The sequence below is a fragment of the Camelus ferus genome, chromosome 19, assembly GCF_009834535.1.
Source record: "Camelus ferus isolate YT-003-E chromosome 19, BCGSAC_Cfer_1.0, whole genome shotgun sequence".
NCBI classification, from domain to species: Eukaryota; Metazoa; Chordata; class Mammalia; order Artiodactyla; family Camelidae; genus Camelus; species Camelus ferus.
The window spans coordinates 26,509,564-26,520,730 of record NC_045714.1 but is presented as its reverse complement, the minus strand read 5'-3'; positions in this window follow the sequence as shown (position 1 = coordinate 26,520,730).

Genomic DNA, 11,167 nt, shown 5'->3' with positions numbered 1-11,167 from the left:
GGACATATTGTTACACAGCATTATCATGGTAAAACTCTAACAGAGGGAGAGCCTGGGTGGTGAGACATAGGGATATGGAATCCTTACAGATAACTGGCAGTCAAGGAGTAGTTGATGGCTTGGGGGAAGGAATAGGGAAGACGCTGGAAGAAAGCAGTATCCTCCCTGGAAAGACCCTAGACAGTAGAGGAAGATGGCCCCCTGAGAACAACCAGGTGGGATGGCTGCCCTGTGGCATTGACACCCCCAGTGACACGTCTTCCCTATTTGCTGATATTCTCCTTGCTGTCATGGGGGTGAACTCTGCAGTCTCTCAGACGTAAAGTTCCTACTATGACCTAAGAATAAACCACCAGTGTAATGGTTGAAAGAATGAGTTTTGGAGCCCAACTGTCTAGGTTCCATTCTTGGATCTGCCACTTTGCTGGTTTTGGAAAGTTATTTTGCCTCTTTGTCCCTCAGTTTCCTTATCTGGAAAACGGATGAGTAATGACATCCACCTCATAAAAATCAGCATAAGGATTAAATGTTTTCATATATATGAAGTACCTAGAATAGAACCAGGAACTCAGCAGGTCATCAGTAAGTGTTAGCTGGTATTAGCATTATCATTATTTCACCAAAATTGAGAGCACGGAAGCCCACTGCATCCTTCTGAGTATCCTGTGGGGAATTCAGTTGAATACAAGACAGGGACACTGCCCTAAACAAATGTGTAGTCTAAAGCAGGAGATGATACAACACAGATACTCACAACATGGGATAGCACCCAGTGCTCAGGAGGGCGGGAAGACCTACATGCGTTGAGCCCACACTTACTGAAAGCTCATTTGGTCCGATACTGAGACACATCTGGGGAGTAAAACATGAGTTTGTAATAGAAGTATAAACAAAGGATTATGAGAGTGTGGACTGGGGAGCAACTGTGACTGTGTGGGGAAGATGGAAGGCTTTCTACAGAAGAGATGAGATTGAGGTTGGATCAAAGAGAGCTCTCACAGAGAAGGACCATCAAGGATGAGGGAATTCTAGTCAGAAGAAACTTGTGTAGGAAATTAGAGAATGTCAACTATTATGGACCCAGAGGAGTGGATGAGGTGTGATAATATAATCATCCTTGTATCCTGCACTATAACTTCCTGTTTTACAAATGAAGGAATCACACTTTAGAGAGGTTAAGAAACACACTTTGGAGCTCACTTAGGGTCTTTCTGACCCCAAAGCTCATGTTCAATTATGTCACCTTTTGTCTATGGATATGAGTAGAAGGTAAAGAAGAAACCAACTTGGGTTCATATTTGGAGCATCTTGAAGGTCAAGCAAATGAGTCTCATCAGTATTTGATAGTTGACTTGGGGCCCTACAAGGTTTCTTGTAGAGGAGAGGCACCATTCTAACCTCCTTGGTGGGCCAAGTGGTTGGAGGGGGAGAGTTTGAGAGCTGAGAAACCACTTCAGAGGCATCACTTTCTTTCAGGTCACTGGTTGAGTGAAGGAGTCAAGGGAGAAGGTGTGGACTTCAATTTATTCAGCTGACAGGAAATAATTTTGGGATAATTCCATTGCTATATTTGTACTGAGTTGCCCCTACTCTTTTAACATCATAATTGTAAATAACTTTTAATTTGGAAACTTCCAAAAAAGCTGCAGCAGTAGCACAGCAAACACCCAGATTTATCTATTCTTCACATTTTGACTTATTTATTTCTCTTTTCTCTCTCTGTAAATATCCAGACCCATACATATACTTATCCATAAATACATTTCTTGTAAACTATTAGGGAGTAGGCAGCATGCAGTCTGGATCTGTACCCCAAGATTCTTAAGTGTATATTTCCTAAAGATAAGGATACTCTTTAAATAACCACAGTCACTTGTGAATTTCAGGATATATTTTATAGCAATATTTTCCCTCTAGTACAAGATCCAGTCTAGGATCACACATTTTATTTAATTGGCATGTCTCTTTAGTTTTCTTTAACCTGGAATTGTTTTTCAGCCTGTCTTCTCAGTTATGACATTGACATTTTTGAGTAGCGCAACTGCCTCCTTTTAGTTGAGTATCCCTCATTTGGGGATTTCTGAGAGTTTCTCACGTCCAGATTGAGGTTCTGCATTCTCAGCTAGAATATCCCACAAGGGGATATTGTGCCCTTGTCAACATAGCACATTCAGCGGATGTCCATCAGCTGCACATTTGTGATGGTGATTTTGATCACCTAAAGTGTTAGCCAAGGTTTTCCCCAATGAGGGGTTGTCCACTTTCTTCGCAGTATAGTTAATATGCTTAATTTGCAACCAGTAAAACCATTTGTCAGAGACACTCAAGTCCGTGCAACTATCTTGCTCCTCATTAAATTTCTCCATGACTTTATCATCCTTTGGTGATTCTTGCCAGATCCTATCTTTGCTGTGATGGCTGCAAAATAATGATTTTCCAACTCCACTTCATCTGCTGCATTTACTAGCCAGAAATCAACACTCTGTTTAGGGAAGAGTCTTCCTTCTTAGTTTATTGATTGATTTGCCTAGCTATTTTGGTATGGGCTCAGAGCTTCCTTAAATATTTTGATGCTCGAATTGTCCTAGATTTGGCCAGCAAGATCTCTTTCAAATTACTTTTGTGTCTTTAGGATATAACTCCATGTGTTTTTCTCTTTGAATACTTAAAACAAAAACTTTCTGGCTTAACAAACCTCAGACGGACTACTTTCTATAACCATGTTCCAGAAACTCACAAGATCATTAATTGATCAAATCCAGAACTACTATCTTCATTAATTATTTGTTATAAACAACTAAGCTATGATGCTGATTTTTACTGAAAATCATTTACTCTGGCTTCTCAACCACCCAGAGCTCATCTAAAAGTCCTCCTTAGAAGTGGCCTTGGTTGATTCAGAATTTCAGCACCAGAGTCTGTCCCCTTGTTCTACTTCTGGGCTCAGTTATTTCCTGCCATTTGAGATCGATGGATCGTTAAACTAAAATGTTACCAGGCAACGAAGACCATGATTTACAAATTTAGACAAGAATATGTTCTGACCATGACAGTCTGTGGGAAAAAGAGAAGCTGGGGTTAGAAATAGAAGAAGTTTCAGAGCATGGTATTCTCTTGCCAGATTTCTTGCTATCTCTAAGACCTTGGCTCGGGGTATACTCATTAGAGGTATGAGTTGGAATATATTCTCTTCCAGCTCATCTTCAGCGAGGGAAACAAGGGACAATTAAATAAATTATGAGTTACCAAAATATCCTTTATTTGCAATACAGTAGGATAGGGTTATCTAAGGTCAATAACGAAACCCATATGTAGTGGGCATTGGTGCCTTACCTACGTCTCCTCTACTAGGATGGTACATCCACATCCATCTGATATGAGTGTTGGCAACTAAAGGCTCACAGACTGCTCCCTTCTCTAGAAAATTGCCTAAGCCAATGGGAGCCTCTGCCCAGGAAGTGAGGGTCATCTCCTTGAACTCAGGACAACCAGAAGCCAATGACCAATGGATTCGAAGGTACAGAAGGCTGATCCCCTTGCCTCAAACTGGGGCCAATTCTGTGGTACAGTTCATGATCCAAAGATGCCCATGGGATCAGGTGGAGGCTGGACTCTGGAGGAGCCCACTGTCTTGCTTAGCTAGTTCCTTGGCCCCATCATTTCTTTCCTTCCCTTACGAATTGCTCCCAAGGGTACATTCAATAAATCATGTGTCTTGGGGCCCAAATTCTTGTCTCAGGCTCTGCATCTAGGTAACTCAACCTAAATAACTATCCAAATTAATATGGGAAACATTTTGAGGTTATAAATAATCTCATACGTAAGTGATTTTCAAAAGAGGCGAATGTGTTTATCTTTGACATAAATCATTTTAAAAAATGGAAAAAAAATGTAAAACTATCTCGTAATATCCTACTACTAATACTATTTTAACAGCATCACCAGTTCCTAGGAATACTGGTTGGAAACCTCAAAGCCATCTTTGACTCCTTTCCCTCTGACCTGCCTCCAATCAGATGCCCTCCTCTGATTGCAGCATCACTGGCCTCTGCAGCCCCCTGAACACTGTCAGGCAAGGAGCTCACAACTGCTCTCTGTCAGGTTCTCTTCACTGACATTTTGGCCTCCTCTATTCCACTCTTCCATTCCCTACCACATTCACCACACAGGTCACTCTTCCCCTCAGACAAGGCCCACACTGGTCTAAGCTGGTCTTTCCATCTTCTTCTCAAGCCCACTGGCTTGCCAGGTACCAGTTTCTCTCCATATATCCCAGTAATGCACTCCAAGGATGCTCTGTTTCTTCTTGCTTTTCCTGCTTTTGAACATGCATTTCCTCCACCCAGAATACATCTCTGCCTCTTGAAATGCTATCTATGAAAATAAAATCCAATTCAAATGCTTCTTTCTCCACAAAGCCTTGCAAGACTTCCTGAATCAAAACCAATGTCTCTTTCCCCCATATTCCTTCAAGCTTTTGTTTCTCTAGCAAGATACTTTCCATATTCTGCTTGACTTTTTATTACCAGTGAATGCATCTAACTTCTCCACTGTACTAGAGGAAAGTAACTATATCTTTTGCCCTTCAATTCACATCTCTTTGGTCCATCCCCCTTCTGATCTTTTCAGACCAGCCCTCTTGTCTATATTCTGCATGGTCCACAAAAGACAGTTACCAAAAATACTGTCCACCCTACTAATGCTCCAGTCACTCATAGATACACGGCATGAATTCCAGGCTTTGTACCTGCCCTTGTCTTTTTTTCTGCTTCTTCCCTCTTCTGATGTAGCCATTACCACTCATCCTTTTGAACTTTCACACTTGGTTTGGCTCTGAGCTCAATTCATTCAAATATCCCATGTAGCCTTGGGTGAGAGTTGCTTTCCCAAAGCAAATACTTTCCGAGGATTAGATACAAATGTGTGCTCTGGAGCCCGGAGGAATACTCCACTCTGTTTTCCACAAGCACTCAGTTTATCTACTGAGAGTCACAAAGAACCAAGAAGCTTGTTCACGGGTTTTACAATCAATTACCGGGAGGCCTTCACCCAGTGTGTGGACTCTGGCTCACCCAAATTTGAGCCATACCTTTTACCAATGTTTGGTAGATTTAAGTCCTGGTTCATCCCTTTAACTTTGTTCCCTTTCCCCAACTCAGGACACATACAAGTTCTCCTGAGGTGGGAAGCCCCATGAAACACATGACAGGACCCCCAGGCAGAGCCACTACCCCTCTCCAGCACCATTCAGTTCCCTGGCCCAGAGGCATTATTTCACTTTTTAAACTCTAAAACGGTTTACTTCTGGGAAAGCGGAAGTTACCCCTAAGATTCTATTGGTTCCCTGAGCTAACTCCTGATTGGTTCATTTGTGGTGCTTCATCTGCATGGAGCTCACTCCTGACTGGTCCATTTCTCTCACTCCTGATTGCTCCATTTCTACAAAGCTTGTTCCTAATTAGTCACCTTTGTTATACCTTATTTGCATATGATGTTGCAAAGTGTTGCAAAGTCTAGACTGATAGCCTATAAAGGCTTGTGTAAACCTACAGACAGGGTCCAGAGCTTGGAGTGTTAACTCCTCTGGGTCTGCTGGCGTAATAAACCTGAGTTCTCCAACCCTCCGAGTGCTGTTTGTTCTCTCGCCCAGATCCAGGTTGCTGTCACAACTGAGCTATAACACTGAGCAGCAACACACTTGCTGCAACACTCCATGGAGTGATGGGGGCCATGGTCAGGAGTCGAAGAATTAAGAAGGAGTGATTTTGGGGGGTTTTCCAGTTTTCTCTGGGGCCAACGGAATCAATTGTATTTAGACAGGCTTTTGCTGATTGGTGGGGAAGTGTCTATGCAATTCTCTGTTCCTACTTTAATAGCTTTTAATACCACTTTCCGTGCTGAGTTGACCCTTAAACGGAGCTTTCCAAGTGAAAGTGTGTCATCAGTTGCAAAGCACTAAGAAGACGGTGTTAGTTGTGGCTGTTTTAGCAACTGGAATTTCAAGGCAAGAAAAAGGACTTCATTTGGCTGTCCCTTTCTTCTTAAAATTGAGAAGGTCTGAACTCTGACACTTAATTGTTCTTGTAATTACAGTCAGAGAGAGGGAGAATTAAAACTAAAATTCAAGCAATTACATGTGCGAGGGCAAAAGTGGCTATTACGTTGAAATGCATGGTCCACTTTCATTTTACTTAAGACAGTTAAGAAAACGATCTAACGTGCCGGTGGTGGGGGCAGGGCCTGTAAACTAAGATCTTAACCTCAAGGCTCCATGAATGCGTCTTTAATTATTTCAGCCCCAAATAAATGTCTTAAATAAAAGTATTATGCATGAAATAAGATGTATTTTTGTGGCTTTACAGAAAGGCAGAGATTTTTCTTTAATAAAAGTTTCTAGATTTGTGATGTAGTTACTTGTTATATACTTATATCTTAGGTATATTTATCAGAAGCCTAAAAATGTCCCTTCATTCCCCAAATGCCAACAAAACTATGTTTAGTTAAAGCCAGCCAAATTAGAGGACAGATTTATAACTGATGAAGTCTTAATAGCATTTGATACTAACAAATAGAGAAAACACATTCTCAATTGAAAGGGACCTTCTTCTCCCACTCCTTTTGTAGATAATGTTCTGCTTATTGAGTGCTTATCCATATGCTAATGTGCCTTTTAAATTTTATTTTTTTAACCTTTTATTGTGAAATAATTACAGATACACAAGATGTTGCAAAGAAATGTGCAGAGAGGTTCTTTGTACTCTTTATCCAGCTCCCCCAGTGTTTGCATCCTGCATAGCTATCATGTGATATCAAATTCAAGAAATTATTACTGGTAGAGTTCACAAAACTTACTCAATTTCACCTGTTATCCATGCACTTGTGTGTTTTGTGTGTGTGTGTTTTCACACTAGTGTAGCTCTGTGTAATCATAGGCACAAGAAAAATACAGATAAAAATAAATCTCTTGTCATCACTATCCCCACATTATCCTTTTATAGCCATACCCACCCTTTCCTTCCATACTTAGTCCCTGCCAACCACCAGACTTTTCTCCATTGCTCTAATTAAGTTCTTTCAGGAATGTGATATATATGGAATTATGATATGTATCCATCTATTTATGTATCTATCTATCTATATATCCTTTTGAGATTGACTGTTTTCAGTCAGCCTACTTTCCTTGAGGTTGAGCCAAGTTGTTTGATGTATGAATAATTTATTTATTTTTGTATTACTCAGTGGGAGAGATGTACCACACTTTAACTCTATACCCATTGAAGGACAAAAAAGTTTATTTAAGAATTTCTGTGTATGTATTTTAACTGAGTGGCTCACTAGCCTCAGACATGAAGAGATTGAGCTCAGAGCTGACTGATTATGGAATAGGGTTTGATCTCCAAGTGCACTGATTTTGAATTAAGAGAATTGAGTTGAGGTGGCCCTCCAGGTTACTTCATGATAAAAGGCATGTTTTGTGCTTGTGACTCCTCCTGGATGCTTGTGGATGCGGCTTAGAAGAGTGAAATCAGAATCAGGTCACAGATTTGAGTTACTATATTCAAACCTCAGGCCCTCAATTTATGGAATGGCAGTAGATCAGCTAGCTGTATGCTTGTCCAATGTTAAGGTGCATGAGAATCACCAAGAGAGGCTGTGAAAATGCAGATTCTATTTCAGCAAGTTTGGGTGGGGCCTGAGATTCTGCAGTTCAAACAAGCTTCTAGGTGATGCTGATGCTGCTGGTCCACGGACCTCTTTTTGAGCATCAGTAGACCCGGTGGTACCTGAGACTCCCTTATAACCGAACATCCTTTTCTTTGCTTCCTTTAGACAAGCTTATAGGGTGAGAAGTGAAAGTACTGGGGATAGAAGGGTTAAATGGCAGGAATTTAATGACTTGAAAAGTGCCACTGAGAGAACTGAGGGACCAGAGTGCCAGTCTCCACGTGGGCTCACCTAGGATTGCCAAAGGGGAACCACGTGTGATTCCTGCAGGGCCACAGCTTTGGCCCCTGGGAGCCACCATGGCCAAGAGCATGCTTGGTGGGACTTGGTGGGTCTCTGTGGCTCCTGTACACCACCATTCTCTTGAATGACACTGAGGGGACAGCCAGCAGCGAGGAATGGGCTAGATTGCTCTGTTGGCTCAGTGGTGTTGAGCAGCTGACAACAACTCACACGTGCAGTATAAGCAAAGGAAGAATTTTCTCCTCATGTCCTCTTGACTTCATGCATGGAAGGGAGTGAGCTTATTCCAGGTCATTCTAATACAGCCTAATTAGGCCAAGTGGGCTGGAGATTTGAGTCCAAAATAATGATAATCTTGATAAGTGTCACTGTCAGAGTTAGAGGTTGGCTTGTGAGGGGATGAACTCCTGCTGTGACAGGTGTGATGCATGAAGCAAGATGATGGTCAGTGGGCCTATACAAGGATTGTGTGGAAGGATGGCCTAAGTCAGGGGTCAGCCAGGTTTTTTCAGTAAAGGGCCAGACGGTAAGTATTTTAGGCTTTTGGGCCATATAGTCTCTCTCACAGCTGCTCAGCTCTGCTGTCGTAACCCCCAAGGCAGCCACAGATCGTACATAAATGAGTAAGCACTGCCTGTGTCCCAATAAAATATTATTTGTGGACACTGCAGCTTGAATCTCATACAATTTTCACTTGTCGTGGAATGTTGTTCATCTTTTGATTTTTTTCCCCTAACATTTAAAAATGTGAAAACCATTCATAGCTCACAGTCCATACAAAAACATGGTGGCAGGCTGCTTTTGGCTTGTGGCTAGATTGTCAACCTCTTGCCGAGATGAACCTCAAAATGTTAGGAGTCTGGGGGTGCAAGGTTCTGGACTTACTTGGAATACTTTAGAGTTGGCTTCCTCCAGTCAAGAGGAAAGGGCTTGCCTTCTGTACGTAAATCCTTGTCTTCCAGAGGTAAACGTGTCTCAGAGAGAAATGGATATTTCACTGACTCTTACCCTGCTGGGAGAGTTTGCTCCTTCCTGTGGGAATTAGGATCTATTCTGACAGGGGTTGCCTTTCTCAGACTCTAAGCAGTAGATTCAGCCTGCAGTTCTCATCCCTGTCTCAGACAGTTTCACCTTTGTATGTTGCCAAGCGTTCTTTCATCTGGCTTCATCTAGAGCAGGCTGATTGTGCCTGTGGACAGCATCCCTTAGTAATAATGCTCAGCTTTGTTAGGACTTTCTGAGGCTGACCTCCTTGGTCCCTTCAGCTAATGTGACTGGCTGTTAGTGTGGACTTCAGTTGTTGGGTGAGTAGCCGGAAAGAGCACCCCTATGCTCTCTGCTGCAGACGTCAATACACCACCCCATCTGATAATCAATATTAGTGTTAGTGCAACACAAGTATTCCCTGTGTGGATCATTAAAGTGAATCTGTTCCCAACTGAAGGCTGTGTTTTGTCTGAACATTTCCACCATCTTTATCCCATTGGTGAAGTTTCCTGGATCAGACAAAGGGGGCAGAAAATGGTTTGGTCTCTGATTAGAGAGGAAGGAATGGAAATGGCAAGAGATTGAGTAATTATCCTGAGGTCACTGAGCAAGTATGGGGCTGAGCTCAGATGAACGTACACAGGTGTGAAATTCTCAAGCTCCATCAGTCCTTTGACTGCATATGTAATCCCTATTGTTTTCAAAAATCCATGTCCATGTTGTGGACTTAAATACCTGCATTTCCAGGTACAGTACTTGCATTCCAAGATTGTGAAATGGGCTGGAGACTGCAAAATACTAACCAGAAAAAAATATATATACCTGGTTTCAGAGAGAACTGATAACCCACTGTAGAAAATAGTGTGGTACTGTAGGGGAATAATACACCACCATAATCTTAATTGAAATAATTTACGTGTAACATGCAGGGGAAGATTCTATTCAGAATTTTAAAAGCCTTCAGTTCAGTTCTGTTCAACTAAATGACCTGACAAAGAGTTGAAAAAGACTTAGAAACCATTTATTAGAGTGTAGTGGCCATTCGAGGCTAGGGAATAAAGCTTTATAAGAAAATTAAAACATTTACTTGCTCAAGTAATTCCAATGATATCAGGGGAAAAAAAAGGAGTTAAAAAGTAGAAAATTAATATCATTACTATATAAGCATTAACATATAAACATGAAACATATTTAAAAAGCACTGAATCATTTAAAAGAAACGAGAAAAAGTACATGAGCTATAATGTATAAAAGAAACACAAGTGGTAAAAAAATTGAGAAAATGAAAAACAGAACAAATTAAAGTGAAAAAAGCACTTCTTGGGTTAAATTGGTAAGATGAAAAATGACATAATTCACTAAACCCACAATAAGATAGCACAACACATCTATTAGAAGAGCTAAAGTTAAAAAAAAAAAAAAAAGAAACTTAACTAGTTAAAAACAAATGCTGGTGAGGATAAGGAGAAACTGGATCACTTATACATCATCAGTGAAAACGTAAAATGTTGCAGATACTCTGGAAAACAGCTTGGTAGTTTCTCAGAAAAATAAATATGTAACTATCATATGACTCAGAAATTATACTCTTGGGGACATTTAAAGTGTATGTTCATATAAAAACATGAACAAAAATGTTCTTAGTAGGTTTATTTATGATTGCCTCAAACTGGAAACAACCCAGATGTCCTTCAGCAAGTGAATGGTTAAACCAAACCCTATTACATTATTACTGTGGACTATTACCCAGCAACAGCAAAGGAGCAAAGGACTGGTACATGCACAAGCTGGATGATTGTCTAAAGAGTTATGCTCATGGAAAAGATGCAAGTCTAAAGGGTTGCAGACTGTGTAATTTTGTTTATGTAACATTCTTGAAATGACAATGTTATAGAAATGGAGAAAAGGTTAATGGTTGCCTGGAAATAAGAAGGGGATAGGTACAGAAGGAAAGTATGTGTGACTGTAAAAGGGCAACATGAGGAATCCTTGTGATGGGAACATTTCTGCATCAATGTCAATGTCCTGGTTGTGACGCCATGCTGAAGTCTTGCACGATGTTATCATTGGTTTAAATTGGGTGAAATGTACATGGAATGTCTATTTTTTTTTACAACTATATACAAATCTACAACTATCTCAAAATAAAACTATTAATTAAAATATGATTCTGAGAGTTAGAAAAGATGCAATGAAGTCTCTCCTTGCTTAT